Source organism: Anopheles nili, chromosome 2 (assembly GCF_943737925.1).
Source record: "Anopheles nili chromosome 2, idAnoNiliSN_F5_01, whole genome shotgun sequence".
NCBI lineage: Eukaryota > Metazoa > Arthropoda > Insecta > Diptera > Culicidae > Anopheles > Anopheles nili.
Genome location: NC_071291.1, coordinates 43963247 through 43981139, shown reverse-complemented (window position 1 = coordinate 43981139; position 17893 = coordinate 43963247).

Below are 17893 nucleotides of genomic sequence, written 5' to 3'. Positions count from 1 at the left end.
TAAATCTGATTCCTTCTCAGCAAAATACTGTCAATGCTGACTTCAAATGAAAAATGGGAAGGGTTTTGTGAGGCATCATTTGAAAGCATCAGCTTATCAAAAGAATTTGATACTAAAAATGATTCAAATAAGCAATGTAGAATTTGGATTGCAGCAATTAGATGTTTCATGCGATTGATATTCCATTGTGGAGAAACGATCGCTATGCCAACGATACGATTCCACGCTGACCATTGGCTCGCTCTCTTCGTGTGGCGATAATTTCTACTTTTTTGCTACTTCTGCTGTTGTTTCAATATTTATAACACTTGAAATGATACCTTTTCTCGCAGTGGAGTTAATGTTCGCACGACCACGCCCATGTCGTGACAAAAAGGGGGGACAAGCGACTTTTGTTTTTTGTGTGTGCTCCCAGCTCACACTCCACTTTTCTTTTATGTAGATAGTTCTTTCAGTGCATGTGTCCCAGTGATTTATGTAAAGTTGTATCGGATAGCTTTAAGTTTTAAATAACAATTTATTTATCACATTCTTCTTATTTTTTGTAAAACAATTTCATATTTTCAAATCCACAACACCCCTTGAAAACCTACTAAAAAGTTTTGACCTAGCTAACGATACATTGTATGATTATCAACATAATTAATTTGTAAGCATACAATGTACAAAACCGTTATGAGATTGTAAAATGCACCGATTTACAACAGTTCCATCATATGATCCCTATCGATATTGCTGCATCATGAATTTGACAAAAACGTTGTGGAGTTCAACAACGCATATAGCAAGTTTTATTTTACAACAGCATCCTTGCTACTTGAGGTTTAGCTGCGTAAATGTTCATTATAAAACTAAGTTTTGAACAAACGGATTTACCCTACGTTTCAAGTTTAGAAAGCACATTTTGTAAAGATTTAAAATAAGGCGGCTCTTTGGACTACTCAAAACAAAGCATACTGGTAATCCACACATACAATGCTTAGCAACTCACTAAAACGATTTGGTTTATCTTTAAAGATTTTGGTTTTATTTGGTTTATAATCGGCACTAAATGATTTCGATTTAGATCTACAATATTCCGAGCATTTTTTTTGGGTAGCAAAGCACAACGTTTCTCAGGTTGGTAAAGCAAACCCTACGAATGCTGCTCGCCAAAAACGCTGAATGAACGTGCACACGATCTTCCCACCAGGATGCATCAATCGTCAGTCCTCCTTCAATCGTGACTCTTTCGACCGATTGATGGATCGAGAAAGAATGTCTGTTTTCGTGACCAAATCTTCAAATCTCATCCGACTGATCGCATCACCGATCGGTTGCAGATACGCATCGACGAGCCTCGCCCAAGGGTAGCGGAAAATGTCGCAGAATGGCGCAAAGCGAGCGCCGGCTAGTGATAACGCCAGCCGCTCCAACGTGCCTAGGTGGGAGGAGTAAGGTGAAAAGTTTTCCAAGGGCCTGTGAGCGGTACGGTGGATTAAAGCATCATGCTGATCTGCTCACTCAGCCGGGCGATGGAGCCCCAGTTGGCCATCCGGTTGTCCCTGTTGTCCGCCACTAGCAATTGCAGCAAGCTACTGATTGGGTGGCGACCAGTCGACGGGTGGCTATGCTCGGAATCCGGTATGGCTCGCAAGCCATGCTCACGTATACTATGCGCGCTGGAGAGGCTTTGCGTACGTGGAGAGCCTCCCAAGACCGGCTTCGATCGGGCCGGGATCGGCACAAACGTTGCCTCTCGAAGCCGGTGAGCGATCGCGCTCCATGTGGACGCAACAGTGCGCGATCGGATCAGTGTGTTACTCGATCGCCCCGGATGAAGTTGGTCGCACGAGGAGTCGTGCCGGTAGCGTGCTGTTGAACCGCCATCGTTTCGAGACGTCGCGATCGTGTGTTTTGACGAGGCTGCAGGAAAATCGCAGGCAAACTAATCAAGCTGTACTTGATAAAAGTTTCTAAAATACACACTAGCTAATGTGTTTGGCTAAAATTGTGAAGCAGTAATGTTTGCGTGAAATGCCTAACCAGTAGTAAGTGAGACGGTTTACGTGAATACATTCACCTATTGTAAGTGCCCCAGTGGAACTAGATAGTGGAACAAAATGCCGGTTTTCATTCCACATTCCTTGTGCAGAAACATAACGTTTTTTTAATGTAGTTCATTGAAGAATTAAAAAAAAAACCTTCAAAATATTGTCCACGTCACTGTCGTGCTTATAAAGAGCGAGTGTGGTGGAAAGAGAGATAGAATAAAAATGAACAAGTGCTCAGGCATAAGCCAACTGTTGACCGAGGTGATTAGCGCTGAATTAGCAAGTGAAATCAGAGCAATGCAGAGTGAATGGGTGAGCGCGAAATGGTTTTATTTTTTTTTTTCGCTTCCGCACTGCGGCCGGATTGATTTTGGAAGTGACGCTTTCTGGTCCGATGCTCTTTCAGACGGTCTGCAAGAAGAAATAGAGTGAAGCGAAGCTTGCGTGCTTCTGGAGTAGTGTTGCTGCATGTGACAAAATGTGTTTGATGTGAGAGCAAATGACATCAGGGTGGTGATGAGATCGCTGTGTCAGTGTGAGAAAGTTTGACCGACAATGTGTCAGGGTACAACTATTTCCGCAATAGATTTTAGCATCCAAGTACATTTAAATTTTTTAGCATCTGAGTGCATTTACATTTAGAATTTACATTATTCTCAAAGAATTGTATTCCTTACGTATGAATTATGGTGTACAAGGTTTGAAAGAATTCCGTGAAAATTAAAACAAATAATTTCTTTAAGGTTGACATTAAAACAAGTGACTTCAATGAGCGACATACGCTGGATAAGCGACGAACCCTTTTTTCAAGGACTTTTACTTAGATAACGTTTGATGCTTTTCATTTATCGGCAAAATTACATCTGACGCATACATATAAAACGAAAAAATAAGCAGAAATGAGCGTCAAATGTTTGTGGTAATTAATTAGCGAGCCATTTTTTGCAGCCTATTTGATTTCACCTAATCTAATGAAAGCGAATAAACGAGAAACAAAACCAATTAGAGTACTGTTGGCACATTGGTGAGGAAAATCATTGACAGAAATTAGAGAATTATTGCGAACGGGATCGGCTGTTGACATTACTTCCGACATAGTCATGCTGTTTTAGTATTCTGTGCCATAAAAAAACCCATCAAGAAGTGTTGGAAGATTTGTTAGCAATGCAAAGAACAGCTTGGTGGACGTTGTTTTATACCAGCAGCAATGTCGTCGTATTTACTGTGCATTTTGAGGAATATGGTAGTCGCATGTACTGTGGATTCACTAAATATTTTGCAGTGCTTTAGTCGTATTTTTAGCATCAAACATCATTTTAGCATAAAAATATGTGTTTAAATTTTAATCAATTCTTCGGTCTATGTTAAAGAAAATCAAACTTTAGATAATCAAGCCCTCAAGGGCCTGAAATTAGCGGAATATCTCACATACTTTCATCGGGCAAATATCCCCCTGTTCTCATCTAAGCCACATCACTAATCCATTACGAGGCGTAATAACGGGCGAATATCATTTTATCCGCATACGTTATTTTCCCTCGAATGGTTTTCCGCTCTCTCTTCCTCTTTTTTCGCTCTCTATCGCCCTTGAAATTGTGAAAGGATTGGTACCGTGATGGAATTCTTCAGATAGCTCGCAGCTCGCGTAGGACACGGTCCAGTCCGAAAACGGCTAGGCAGTGTGAGCGGTACATGCGAGTAAAAAAAAAAACATAATAAAACGCGTAAAGCGCTAACGCAACACGCTCCGTGCGCAACATTTTCCTCGAGCTCGATGCATTGTTGCTATCAGTCCTGTGCCGGTGCTGCTGTCCGCGCCTGGTAAATGCACCACACCGGATCGTATCAGCCATCATCGGTATTAGCATCAAGATAGGGCTTGGTTCGGGGAGCCTACCCTGGCTCGCCGGCGGTCGCTAGTGTTGGGGGAGGACGGCGAGTCGATAAGCTTCCTGCTGCGACCCGATTATCTGCTACAAGACCCGTCCCGTGCTGAACGGTTCGCCTGTTTGTGAGGTGAGCTCCCGGCCGTCCAGCCGATCGTACTTACCAACCGCGTGGCTTACTTATTGATGCATTGTTGAACCATTTGGTTGGGTTGGAAAAATGAGAGAAAAAGCTGGAGCGACCGAAATGTATCAAGCGTGTGACCATTCTTCTGCGAGTATTAAATATGTAGCTTGCGATCTACTAATAACTGGCTCCATTTTTCACTCACCATCCGGCCTTTACCTTCCCCACAAGAGAGAAAAGCCAAAAATCGTTCAAACAACTCTGTACTACGAGCGGTCGATGGAACGATCGCGGTTCCAGACCGCCAAAGAGTCAACCGAGTAATTGTTCCCATTCAATCCGGTAGTTAAGATCGCTCGCGGTGGGGGCGCTTCCATCGACAACAGGCTCGGGATCACACAAAAAACATCCAGTTTCCATAAGGACCGATCGCGAATGCGACAAGTACCGCGAATCACTACGCTGTGATCAGCGTGCAATTTAGCGATAGGCCAGCAGAAAGGAGACCGATGGGAACGAAACGGGAGCAACAATTGAACAAACGAAGTATAAAATCTTTCAATCCGATTGCATCTCCCTCATCTCTCGCGACGCACCGGCTGGAGTGAAAGAGAAAGAAGTGGAATGAAAAAAAAAGAATAAAAAAAAAAATGAAATCAAACAGCTCGAAAAGGAATCCTGCCGCTCGGCAGAGGGATCGCGAACACCATTTCATAAGCCACGGTCGCCGCCAGTAGGCAAGGATATAAATATACACGCAGCACGGAAGAGCTCCAAGCTGCTCCTTCGTTTCTCATGTCGCGAAGAAAGCCGATCGCGGTCTGCCCCGCTGGGTTCGATCCTTGTCCGGGAGAACAATGTCTTGTTCGAGATTTCTATATTGTCAACATAATATTTGAAAATTGTGTCCCCTTGTTGCACTCGTTCCATGATTCCCGCGCCGTACGCGAAATCCGTGCGCCCGAAAAGCCAAAAGCGATCGAGGGGTTAGTGCTCGCAGGACATGGCTGGGATATTTTGCTATTTCATTCACCCACGAAAGGATAAAGGGGAGGAGTGGCGTCCGGAATGTCGGCAGCATTTGGGCGCCCCGATCGTTGGGTGGCGCACGGCCTGAACCGGGAGAACCAGCAGCAGACGGTGGGCAAGAGCATTTTGAGTCGTTTTGTGTTTATATTTTTATTGCGCTCGTCTTAATTTCGTCCGTTGCCGGATCCTCAGAAGCCCAGAAGCATTCGGTTCGTTTTCACCGACCCGGGTCCGTCTCGTCCTTCCTTGCCGCTTCCCGTGGCTTACTTTTTTGCCATCGTCTCGCCTGAACAATATTGAAGAACGCTTTGGCAACGCAAGTGGCGTACAACAGTCACCCTCGAGCGCGGAATCTAGGGAAAGCGAACAAAAAAAAGGGCTACATGTTGTGCGGTTGCAACGGGCCGGGCAGCGAACCGGGAGGGAAATTTATTTTATTGAAACGAGAGACCGCGAATGATTTCTTTTGTCCCCGCACAATCGGTAATATTTCAAGCGCGGGAAACACATCCGAATGCAAAGCAAACATAAAGCGTCGCTGCTCGGTTGCTAGTTTTGGGTGGCATTGGGCATCGGGATGTGTTCGTTGGGTGTTGGGTGTTTGGCGGCGGCGGTGTGTGTGTGTGTGTGTGTGTGTGTGTGTGTGGGTCAAATGGTAGGGCTCCAAAGGGTTCGAACGGCATGAGGGTTGTCTTTTTTCTCCTTAAAGCTTCCGTTTTCGGAGCCTTCTTCAGAGAGTTCGTTACAGCACGAGCACTGGTGCGATATGCTGATCATCGAGTCCCTTAGTAATGTCCTTTTTCTAAAGGTTTGTAACGCTAAACCACTGTTGCTCGCTGGTGTTGGTGCGTTGAAGCGCTGCTTATTTATAAATCATAAATGTTCTAACCCACGCGCTCTTGCTTTCACCGTTCAGGTATCGAATTCGCGATCGAAATCATCACCACTTTTGCGGGGTATGATGCCATAAGAAAACAAAATAAAACCCAAACAACAAGCAGCTCATTTGTCGCTGCAGTTTTATCGTTCGGTTCTATCGGATTTGGCGCCGGTCTGCACCCGGGTGGCGCACATTTGCACCTCATTCGCGTAGTCCGTTCTTTGTGCACGAGTTGGAGGTATTATTCGGTTGCAGCTTGATCGTCAGCAACTCTCAACCTATCATAATAATATAAAAAAAATGCAAGGCAATGCAACGGAACGGAGACGCCATGTCCGCAGGGAAGCACGACCAACAAACGCATACACACAAACACAAAGCTCAAATCACAACACAAAATAGCAGAAGTGAACTGTCACGCAAAGAAGTTACGAACGATCAACGCCGTCAGCGATTGCGGATGGATGGATGGTGACCACCCGGGGTGGTATAAAGGGCGGCTTATATTTAAATGAGATCAAATTGCCACTCCGAGCGACCAACGGGTGTAGCAATATTAGTTCGCATTTGACTGCAAACGATAGCCCAGCTGGTGGAGTTGTTGATCCTTGCGTCGAGCTTTTGTGGTGGAGCTACCGTGGGAAGAATGTTCTGCAACGGATAACCATCGGGGTTGAGCGTTATCAATTACTGTATTAATAAATTTACCGGAACGGTGGGGAAATTGACCGGTAAAGTACATAGAACATGAAATTCTCTAAAGTTGTGAGTGAGATCGTAAGCGAACTCGTTACAGTATACGTGAAACGTATTTATAAACTAAGCTGATCGTCTTGCAGAAATCGTAATATTTATTATAAATATCAATTTTTGTTTGAAAAAATTGAAATTTGGTGGTATTTGAAAATAACTACAGCAGTATTGGTTGCAAGTATTGGTAATCTTTTTCTATCAGAATGATATATGCTCCATTGAACGGCCAATTAGTACAAACAGTACATTATTGGGAATGTAAACCAAAATATGTAACACCATCATAATTTCCCATATGAAATGCTCTATTAGCCGATTTTCTTGTCTGGGTTGTGTGGCAAACCCTAAACAAAAACACAAAAAGGCATTTATAGCGATACCTAACCGTGTATGAATTTTTCTCATCGCAATCTCAAATTCTCGCAAACTATCATCTTTCGAGAAAGTCAACGAAACCGTGCGATCGAGTGCAATCGGGCCATTAGTTGTTGAAAAATCTTCGCTCTATCATTGAAAAGGATTTCACCACCCCAAGCTGGCGAGCTTCCGATTTCAGCATGGATTCCGGCCTATGACGTTTAATAAAAGAACTAGCATGTTGCTAGAGCTGAATAATAAACAAAACAGGCACGGCACGATCTGCCCGATTCTTTTATTTCACTGCTTCTTGAGCCTGAAAATGAACGCTGATAATGAATCCAGCGAATCGAGTGGCTAGGGCAGCACCAGTAAGGCACACATATACGCTTGCTGGACGACACGTTTTCTTTAACGACCAACCCAATCGAGGGTGGAAAAATTTTATGACGATCCTAAGGTCGTCGGGCACTGGAGAAAATCGGTGGCTAGTGCCCGGTGGCTCGGTCACGCGGTTGTCACGATAAGCGCCAACATTCGGCGCGCCGATTCGGAGTGGTATTTTAAGATTTTATTTTTCCCAGCCCCAGCACGGTTTGCTTCACGACCGGACAATTTCTGGGAGACATTGGCAATGGTAATGGGTGTAGCTTACAGGCATAAGTGGTATTGAACTGAAGATGAAGCTGAAGGCCGTTAAGGACAATGATAGCAAAAAAATGCATTTTAATCGAATGGTATTTAATTGAAGACGATCTAATGTTAACAAATAAAAGGTTTTTATTCCAGATGCAGTATTGGTTTCATTGGGTTTAATACAGTTAAATTTTTTGATAAGTCAAAACAGAACAGAAAATTATCAAATTTAAAGCTCCAAATGTTCTCCACCCGACGAAAAAGGCTAATACAAGAAACAGAGCGATAAGACACCCGATGGAATTCATCTGCCCGGTGTGTATTAATCATGGCCTAGAGTCTATCACGAAACCTGTCCCCGAGTTTATGTCACAGCTCATATGCTCACCCGACCACTCGATTAGTCGTTGCTGGCTCGCGCGGCCCTAAAACGACTACGACGCTCTGATATAAAAATTAAAATGTAACCGATTTGTCACACAAAAACGGAATGGAACCAATCGCAGCCTGCGGTAATGCGTCAGTCGTGGCAAGCGCTTCGACATTCGACGACAAACACGCTTCCGAGCTGCGACCGTTGGTTCGGGTGTTGATGGAAAACCGGCCAGCAAACGGGACGCAAGCCGTTTTCCCGCAGCTCCACATTGCGCTGGTACAAGCGCTGGCCCGCATGTTTCCACGATGCGCTTGTCCGCATCAGGGAGCCTCTAAATCTGGACCGAAGATAGCACCATTTAGCTGAGTGATTTTCTTTCCGCAGGCACGCATCCACGGGTCGGCTGCCGGCGGGACGGAAAATAGTGAACTTTATTTTACATGATGCTTGTTTATTTGCGACATGGGTTTAGTGACTTTTTTTTGTGTTCAACCTCCCGCTTTCCGAGCATCCGTCAGCCGTGCGCCACAGCCAGTCGTCCTGGGATGCGTTTGCGTTCACGGTAAGATTGAAACGGTACGAGAGTTTCCTCGCCGTGTTTCGTCGAGTCCGCGCCCAGCGATTCTTTTCCGCCCGTGGTGCCTTTATTCGACGCTATTGCAGTCGGTTGTATCGTGCAACAGTTCAATTACAAGACGACACACTCAGGGAAGAGAAACAAGGGTTGGTGAGAGAGAGAAAGGGTTTGGTTGGGAGGAGGACATGTCGAAAACAACGGGCGCGGTGGCTGGTACACGTTTTTTGGGTGGTGAACTTTTGCTGCTTGAAACATAAGCAAAAAAAAAAACTCCAGCGTATTTGCATAAATCATGGGTTCATTTTGTAGATATTTACAGCAACAAAAAATGTACGAATTTTTTGAGGGGATTACAATTTTCGATTTCGATTTTGTAAGCACACCGCCGTAAGCGGACGTTTTTGTCCGGGATGCCTATGAGGGAAATATTTACAATCCGCACTGTACGGAAAAACTCGACGGGCCGTCAATCAATTGATACCGATCATGTCCTACGGAGGGCTTCATTATAACCGTACAAACAGACGCTTCCCTAGTGCTGGAACCCAATTTTCCCACCCGCATCTCACGAGACGCGCATCATTTGTAGGTCAAAACGGCCGCTCGAAAGCCCGCGAGCCCGGGAAAGGTTCTCATTTACGCGTCCCGTCTTGGAGAAAAGCTCCTTCGGCGGCTAACCACCGCAGCTTCCCATCGGCCATGCGCAACTGGCTGAGAAAACCCGAGGGATGGTCCTAAAATTTATCGATCCCATTCCGGGCGAAACGGTAGACAACCGAACAACCCGCACAACGCATTTGCTGACACTAACAAGATCGTTTCCATGTCGCGTTGTCGTCCCGGATTGCGGTTTGTGTCGTTTTTTTTTCCTGTTATTGTTGCTGCTACGTTCGCTACGTTGGTTCACCCAGGGCGTTGGCAGGCCACTTTCCCGCCGTACTAGCTTTGGGTCGTATTTTCCCTCTAGATCTGTGTGTGTGTGTTTTTTTTTGCCTCCATCCGTTTGTTTGTTTTGGGTTTTGCCCAGTCCTGTCGCTTTGGGAGGCGCTTCGAGCTGCGATGCGTTCTGAACGTGCCAGACTCGGCTCCCTTGACGATGGAGCTGGTAGTGCCCAGTGGCCACCGGTGGATTTGTTTAAGTTTTTTTGTCTTCTTTTTAATGACATCACTTTGTTACGACAACTTCACGCCGGGGGTGCACAGTAGAGAGAGAGAGAGAGAGAGAGAGAGCGAGATAGTGAGCAGAAGTAGGCAAGAAAGCACACAGAGGCCAACTCGACCGATGGTCAATGGAATTGCACTGGCAGACGCCAGCGAGACACGCAGTTTGTCCGCTGAGGATGCCATTTATTTGCGTTACCACCCGGGGATGATACCGTGCGAGCCGGCGTTGGCTGCGTTGATTGTGAAGTGTGCCTTCGATCGCGGATCACCACGGCTTTGGGAAACTGGGTGCAAAGTGCGACTAGGTGCGTGTGAGAGTAACGTTTGCCACTTGGAATGGTGGAATTAAAATGTTTTATTTTGGTAGTGAACCGTGTCTGTCTCCCACACTTTTACCATGCTTTGAGGGACAACAAAACTTGTGCACTGGTTATTGTCTCAATTAGAAATATCACTTTATTTTTATTTATTTATTTTAAATCAAAGGTTCAATACTCGTTCAAATCATAAAAGATGTGAAAAAAGGAAAGACATACTGTCCTTTTGTAACCGGGACCAACCGGATTCCTATTCGCAAGAGTATAAAGTGCCGAACTAGAATATCAGTGCGTTGTGCAGTGAGTGTCGTACATAGTTCAATTTCGCTAGTGATCTTACAAACAACCACCTCTACGATGAATTTGTGCCGAAAGTGTTGCCGGTTGTAGAACGAGTTTGCGTGTGTGAAGCGCTGTGATACGATTACGCAACAGTCTTTCATCCGAACGGCAGCGAAACGGCCAAATATTCACCCCAAAATGTTCACCAGGTGAGTTTTGTAAATGCCAGCAAATTTTCAGCAAAAGCCATTCTCTTTCCATCACGCACCAGCCGTCCCATTCGGAACCGAACACGTGTACGTTTAGCGAAACGTGTATCAAAAGACTTCAAGCGACGAACCCTCACGACGGGTCAAATTTCGGCGAAAGCAGGGTGATCGCCAAGAAATTCCTATAACTCCACCGCGACCGGGCAACATAGCTTTAATTAGTAATCAACAACATCATCGCTGCTAGGGTTGCGGTTAGCAGCAATCGCACGGCAGTGGCTTGAAAAGTGAAATGAAGCAAAGGCGAAGAAAAATGCGTACACGAATGAAACAAACCAAACAAAGCGAAACCGGGCGATCCTCGCGCACCATTCGGCAACACCACCAGAAGCATGCAAATTAACATTCCCCAAACATAAGCGCCTCGTAAAACATTTCGGTATTCCTCCGGCCCTTTTTCCCGGCATACTCATCCTCCCTAGAACACCGGGGCTGCTCTCGTGCCGCTCGGTCTTTCCGCTTCGCCGCTCGCTTTCCCCATTTGGATTTAATTCTACCCTTCCTGGCCGGCGCTCGACAATTCGTCGGTCCTTAAATGAGTCTTACACGCGCCACATGTGCGGCCAGGTTCGCCTTCCCGGACGTGCGGCACTCGTCACCGACGCGCGGGCATTCATTATTATCGTTTGGCGTGTGGCGTTGATTATAATAGACCGCCCAGAAACAGGCCGGTAACAGGCGTAAGAGCAGAACGGCACACTGTCGCCGTCTCGAGGTGCGACCCTCCACGAGCCTGGCAGGCGGCACTTTTATATGCTTGTTGATTCACGGGCATGCTGCAGCCCTGCCTTGGTGCTGGAACGATCGCACAAGTTTTGGGGTGATCTTTTTCGTGTCAAACCAAATTTTATAGCGTACTACTCAACGGTAACCTGTGTATTTTCTTAAAGGTGACGTCGAGGCAGGTTTGCCTCTTATTTATTGAGTTGATAGAAATCTCATCCCGCTTGGGATAGGACATTTTTTTTCCAATCCGTGTCAAGCTTCGTTTTGTTTCGTTCTTCGTTTTCCATCACTTCAAATCGAACCACACACGTACACGCAAGTGCGTTTCCTAAGCCAAGTGGATTTTGGACTTAAAATCGCCTTCACCGCGACCGCGGGGAAGCGTTTGATGGGATTAAAGCCGAGTCCCTCCACTTAATGTGTGAACAATGGCTAGGCTAATCAAATTTAAGAGCCCACTTTTAGGGCCCACCGTCCGTGCGACTTCGGCCCAGCTGCTCGGCTGGAGGAAGGTAATTAATTTTATAGGCTTCCGTAAATGTGATCGGTCGATCCACTTTTTGTGGAGCTGCGTTTCGTGGTTGGTTCTCCTGGAGGGAGATTAATTCGTCACACGATGGTTTTACTCCCCACTCACCTTTGGGAGCAAGTCGAGCAAAGCGATGGGGATGGTTATTGATTTTTCTACCCTTCGAATCTGGACGGTGCGTTTTATGGGCTATTTTTATCTTCAGCCTGTGTGTGTGTGTGTGTGCCTTTTTTCTCATTTTATTAGTGAGGCATTTAATGAACCCACCCGATGTTCGGGGGGAGATTTCAACGGTGATTTTTACGGTTGACACTTGTAGCCATTTTGGGTGACATTTATCGGTTTTGAGGGTTAACCGTTTCGAACGGAACGAACAGAAAATGGAACATAAAAATGCGTGTCCTCGCATGTTTGAAAGCGCCTTGTATCGGTATGGGGGCTCATAAATCTAAATGTGTTAGTTATGTTTTTATCTAATGGTATCGCGAGATTTAGTAGGCCAACATACAAGGAACAATTTTATGACGAATAAGTTCATGATATTATTTGACAAATGGATAGCAATCAACATGAGTGAATCATTGTTATTAATGATTAGAGAAGTTTATTGGTTTATCGTATGAAATAGAGCTTCGTAAATATTTTGCAGACCTTTTTTAAAAATAAAGTAAAAGGAATGTTAATATCTGTCCATGCAGGCGTATATTTTAAAAAGCAATTTTTTCGGAAACTATCACATGGGTAACCCAAAAAATGCACTTGAAAATGTAATTTACCATAGGCGCACGTAAAAGAGATCAAAGTAGCTGCGTCCTTTTATGCTTGGGCACAATATTTGGTCCTACGCTAGATGGCGCTGATCGTCTTGCACCAAAAAAAAAACCTTCTCTTACGGTTGACATTTAGCAAACAAATTCGATCCCGCCAACAAACAAGATGGCGCAAAGATGTTAATGTAGCAGATACGCTATCTCGATCCCCATTTAAAACATAATGTACGACAGACAGCGCCTTTCTAAGCGCGTGATTTATACGACCGACAGCACCGGCACGGCCGAAAGGCTCTTTGGGTTCGGGTTGCTTTTGTTCTTTCTGTTTTGCTTCCAATTTTTTGCTACTTTCCACCACCGTCAGGCAGTATTGGGTACCTCTCCAGCACCCGTAGTCCCCTTCGATGGCGCTCCAGTCCCTGGTGAAGCATCGCGAGCCACCGAAGGCTCGCGAGCACTCTATTGTGTGTGTGGCCAAGTGTACGCGCGCGCGCGCAATTAACCCGCGTTACAGTTCTATCAATCAAAACACTCCGAAGGTGGAATGCCACCCGGAGGGCGGGGGCTTTTGGGCTGCCAAAAATCGAAAAGCTTTTAAGCGATCACAAGTGTAACCAGCCTGGATGCCTGGATGGTGGGCGCCTTTAAAATCGTGGCCTTCCAATGCGCTCCAGGATTGACAAGTCCTTAAAGCGTTTCCACTTCTGTGCGCAACACACACACACACGCAGGTGTCGATGCGTGTTTTGACCTCTTCAGGGTGGCTACTAAACCGGGCTCGATTTGGGTGACGCACGGTGGCCCAGTGAAAGCGCCGTCTTGATCTCGGTGCAATTGTTTTCCGTTGTGGCCGCCAGATCAGAGGGCGCCTGGCAGGCTTTCAGGTGTTTTCTTTCCCTTTTTCTCGCTCGCTTTTTCGCTCACTCTCCCATCTGAAGATGACGTGTAAGTCGGGTGGAAAGTTGGTGGGTCGAGCCGATTAAAACGAATCCACTTCACAGCTTTGCCGGCGTCTGGTCGGTCGGCAGAACCTTCTTTGGCCTTTTGCGTTCGTCGGCCTTTTGCCGCTCGAGTTCTACCGTCTGGGGGACTTTCTCTTGGCGGGATTGGGGTGTATGAAGGGTTTGGGAAGCTCCACGCTTTCCGGACAGCATCGCATGCTGGGGTCATCGCGTCCCCACACCGATTCCAATTGCCACCGGGCGCAGGTTCACCTCAGCGATCGATAAGTCACACATCGCTTCTAATTGCGCCCCGGACGCCCGGGAGTGCGTTGACGTGGTCCACACCTCGGCACGCTGGGTGTGAAGTGATCACGCAAACAGACCGACCCACCGGGTGATTACCCTCCTGGCATGTCCTCCGAGCGCGTCCGAGTGAGCTAGTTTTGTCCAGGAACTGACCTGCCGCGTGCGACCTGCTTCCGTGCTGTTTGACCGTGTGGCTGCAGATTCTCGGTCTGATGGTCTTGAACTCGCGTTCGAGCCTGCTCAAGACCTTGCCGGGCGGGTTCGCTTAACGTGACGTTCCAGAACGGAAGGACGCAGCAGTCCGGTCACCGTGAGTAAGGTTCTAATTTCGGTGTGAAAAGCAGATCCACCGAAACAACAACAACCGAAATCCGCGCTCGTGCCAGCAGTTTTGCCATAAAGGGCAAACTAGTGTTTTTGTTTTGTTTCGGGCTCATTTTTGGAAGACAAGCGAGCATCGAAAGATGACATCGAAAGTGTGTGAAGGGATGAATAAAAGAGATGCTCACAATAAATCAAACATCCAAGCTAGTCGTGATGCGTTCTTTTTAAATACGATCATGAGTCATTTACGCTCCATCAATAACGCATCGATAGTGCATGGTTTGTGGCGTATAATTTCGTCCGACATAATTACCGCGCCGTTATTTCACACGTTGGACGAGCTGGCAGTGCAGAGTTGTGTAGGGCCACGCTGCAGTTGTGTCTGTGTGTGGTTTCGTTGCGGGTAATTGCTAACACCACCCGATGCGGTAGGAATGCAGACTCAGGTGGATGGGGAGCGTTCAACTAGCTAAGGGCCATACTGTGGCCACTTGGAAAATATCTTTTCCCACTGTGCCCCATGGGGGAGCATAACGCATTGGTAAGACTCTGTAAATAACCGTAGAGTTGAAGAGAGAGAGAGAGAGAGAGCGAGAAACCATCAGAGCGATGGAAAACGGCAAATAACACAGGGTGGTGGTAAAAAATTATTACCCGTTGGGAAATAGATCACCGGCTAAGTGCAGCACATACAAACACACGTACACAGGCGTAATTTATCTCGCGCAGCACTGCACATGACACGCCAGTTGTCGCCCTGCGGACAAGTGTGATGTTGCTGTCGATGGGCATTAAGAGACTCGGCCGAGATTAGCACGATGGAGGGCATGAAAAAGCGTGCCCAGAGGCGCACGAAATTCACACCACAGTGGGTCAATCAAGCTCGTATGGCAGCCGTTTAATACGCGACCGAATAACGCAAAACCGCGCAACCGACGAGTCAGAGTCAATTAAAGCACTCTTCTGGGTTTTGGTGATTTTTGTATGAATTTATTCCGCAAAAAAAGCAAAGAGAGAACTGTCCCCAACCACACACGTGCTTATCTTCCCGGCGCCATCATCACCGTCTATTGTGAACGCTCGGTTTTATTGTCCTCATTCACCGGTCAGGACGACGAGTTGCGACACGTGGGATTGAAATGTATGTGCCCCAAAGAAGGGCCCCTTTTACCGTCGATGATTGGCCATTTCCCAGCTGTCACCCGATGGCTCTCTCTCTCTCTGGGGATCGAATCCGAATGCGGTGTGCTGCAGGATCGCTACTTTGCATATCGATCCGTTCGCATCTGACGTTGCCTCTGTCCGTCCGAGGCCATCCGCGAGGTGTGGGAGCAGAGAACCTGAACTCATTACTGTCAGCGTTTGGTGGCGTGTTGGTCTTTGTTTCGATTTTTGCTCCCCCCCAACCGATCGATCTCGTAGCGTTCTGCTGGCGAATCCATATGGGCCCCTTGCATTCGCGCTAGTGTCCCATTGTCCCTTAGGGCGCCTGCGATCCTGCGATGATCCCATTCAGGGGGTAATAAACGTCGCGTTCACTCCCACCAGTGGGGGTTTACTTGCGCCTGATGGACGTTTGACGGGTTCGTGGCTTCACGCCACGAGCGACTCTTTCGTCACTGTCACTTCGGTTGAGGGTGAGCGCGCAAAACGATCAAGCCATCGGTGGACCATTATTGACCGTCCAATTCATTAGGTTTTGCCCACAATTCGATCGTACACCGTGGGACACTGGTGGATGGCTTTGTTGACGCGATCTACTAGCAGGATGCTATGGCGTTTCGGGCAGAGAATGAATCATTTACGTAAAAGCATACCAGCGTCACTGGCGACAAAATGCCCACCGAACAATGTGCCATATTTCGCCTAATCCACGATCAGCGATGCGGAGAGATTGTTTTCGTTTCTTCTCGTAAAGGGATGAAAAAACAAGGACACACATGAGCCGTAAACCCAAGCGGACGCATTGATGGTACGTCCGATACGTACCGGTAGAATTTCTCAGCCCGATAACGGACCTCTGGAGCGATGGAACGAATTTGTGGTGGCTCACCGCCAGGTACGGGGACAGTTTAAAGAGTTAATTAAGGGCAGTTGCGCCGAGCTCTCTCGCTCACTCTAGCCACAACAAAATCGCAGTCTCACCGGGAGCAAGATTACGAATCTCGTGCGGGCTCTCGAGCGCCAAGACGTCCTCATCGACGCACCCGTGCATTCTCGGAAGAGTTCCGCGCACGGTCCAAAATTGTCCACCATTCGGCTCTTGAAGCTCTCGGCTGTCGTCCGGGTCCTTCGCTGATCCTATCGCGATCATCCACCGTCTCCGTGTGGGATGCGTACGGTCTCGAGCGAGTCGTTTTTCCGGCCGGAACGTTCGGGTATCCATCCGGATGCTGTCTGCCTGCCTATCATCGGACCCGTCGTTTGACCGATCAGGTCCCACTGCAACTACAAGAGCTCACTCTCTCTCTCTCTCTCTCTCTCTCACTCTCTCTCTCTCTCGATGAAGTGACACTTTCTGTAGCGGGCCCACTCGAACAAAGTCTCACTTGAGCACGTTCGAACGCGCCTTGTCTGGCCATCGGACCGCGGCTTTCCCGCGACTGGCCAGCCGATGCGATCGATCGATTTGCTGGGTTTGGCTGTGACTCTGTCCGCCTGTGTGGGACTCTTATCGACCCCTTAAGAAGTGTGTGTGTGTGTGTGTGTGTTTGAAAGGGTCTCAAACGTTCGGATCAGCGTCTGGGGTCCCTCGCACGTCCCAGCTCATTTGTGGGTGGCCAATTATTTGCGTACATCAAAACCAATATTTTTCCGCGATGAGTGTTGTAAGTGCAATCTCCCGGATCGGTACAAGTCGCGCGCGCACCGTTGGACCGTTTCTCTCGGAGCTGCGTTTTCCCGGACCACTGAACGCGACCCGCAAGCTGGCATTCATTTACGGGCTTCTTCTCCCTCTTTGGGGCCTTTTCCGTGGGTTGGCTCGCGAGCGCGCCTTTGCGCTCGTGCCCTTTTGCGCGTTCACCGTTCGCGCTCACTCGCGCGGACGCTTATCTTTCGCTCTCCTTTCGAGCCATCTTCGTGGCTCTGTGGCCTTTCTCCGTGGCCAAATCTGGTGCGGGGATTTGGGGCGTTTTCCGGCTCTGTGGTGGAAGACTTTTTCGAGCAAAAAAAAAACCCTCCGGGCTCTGGGTGGTGTGATCTGCTTCTCGCTCGCTACGCCCGCGTTATCGGCCGATGTAGGGATGTCATCGTCGAGATCCGCCCGGTCGTCTCCGGGCTATGGGTTTCGGTCAACAGCAAGCTAACGAAACGCCTAACAGCAGCAGGCAACCGGCTGCTGGTTGCCTGTGTCGCTGCGCCCTTATCGATCGCCGTGATCGATGTCCGAATTTTGTCCCACCGGAACGAGAGCGATCAACGCGATTTTTCGCATTAACACGTACAACACCGGATCCGCGTGGCGGGGATTCTTGGCGGCGACGATGGGGGTGGGGCTGTGCGGACGCTTACGCTTTAATTAATTGGGTTGAGGATTTTTTTCCCTCACATCGACAGCATTAGCTTATCGGACGGGCTCTAGGGAGATATGGTACGGTGCAAGCGCA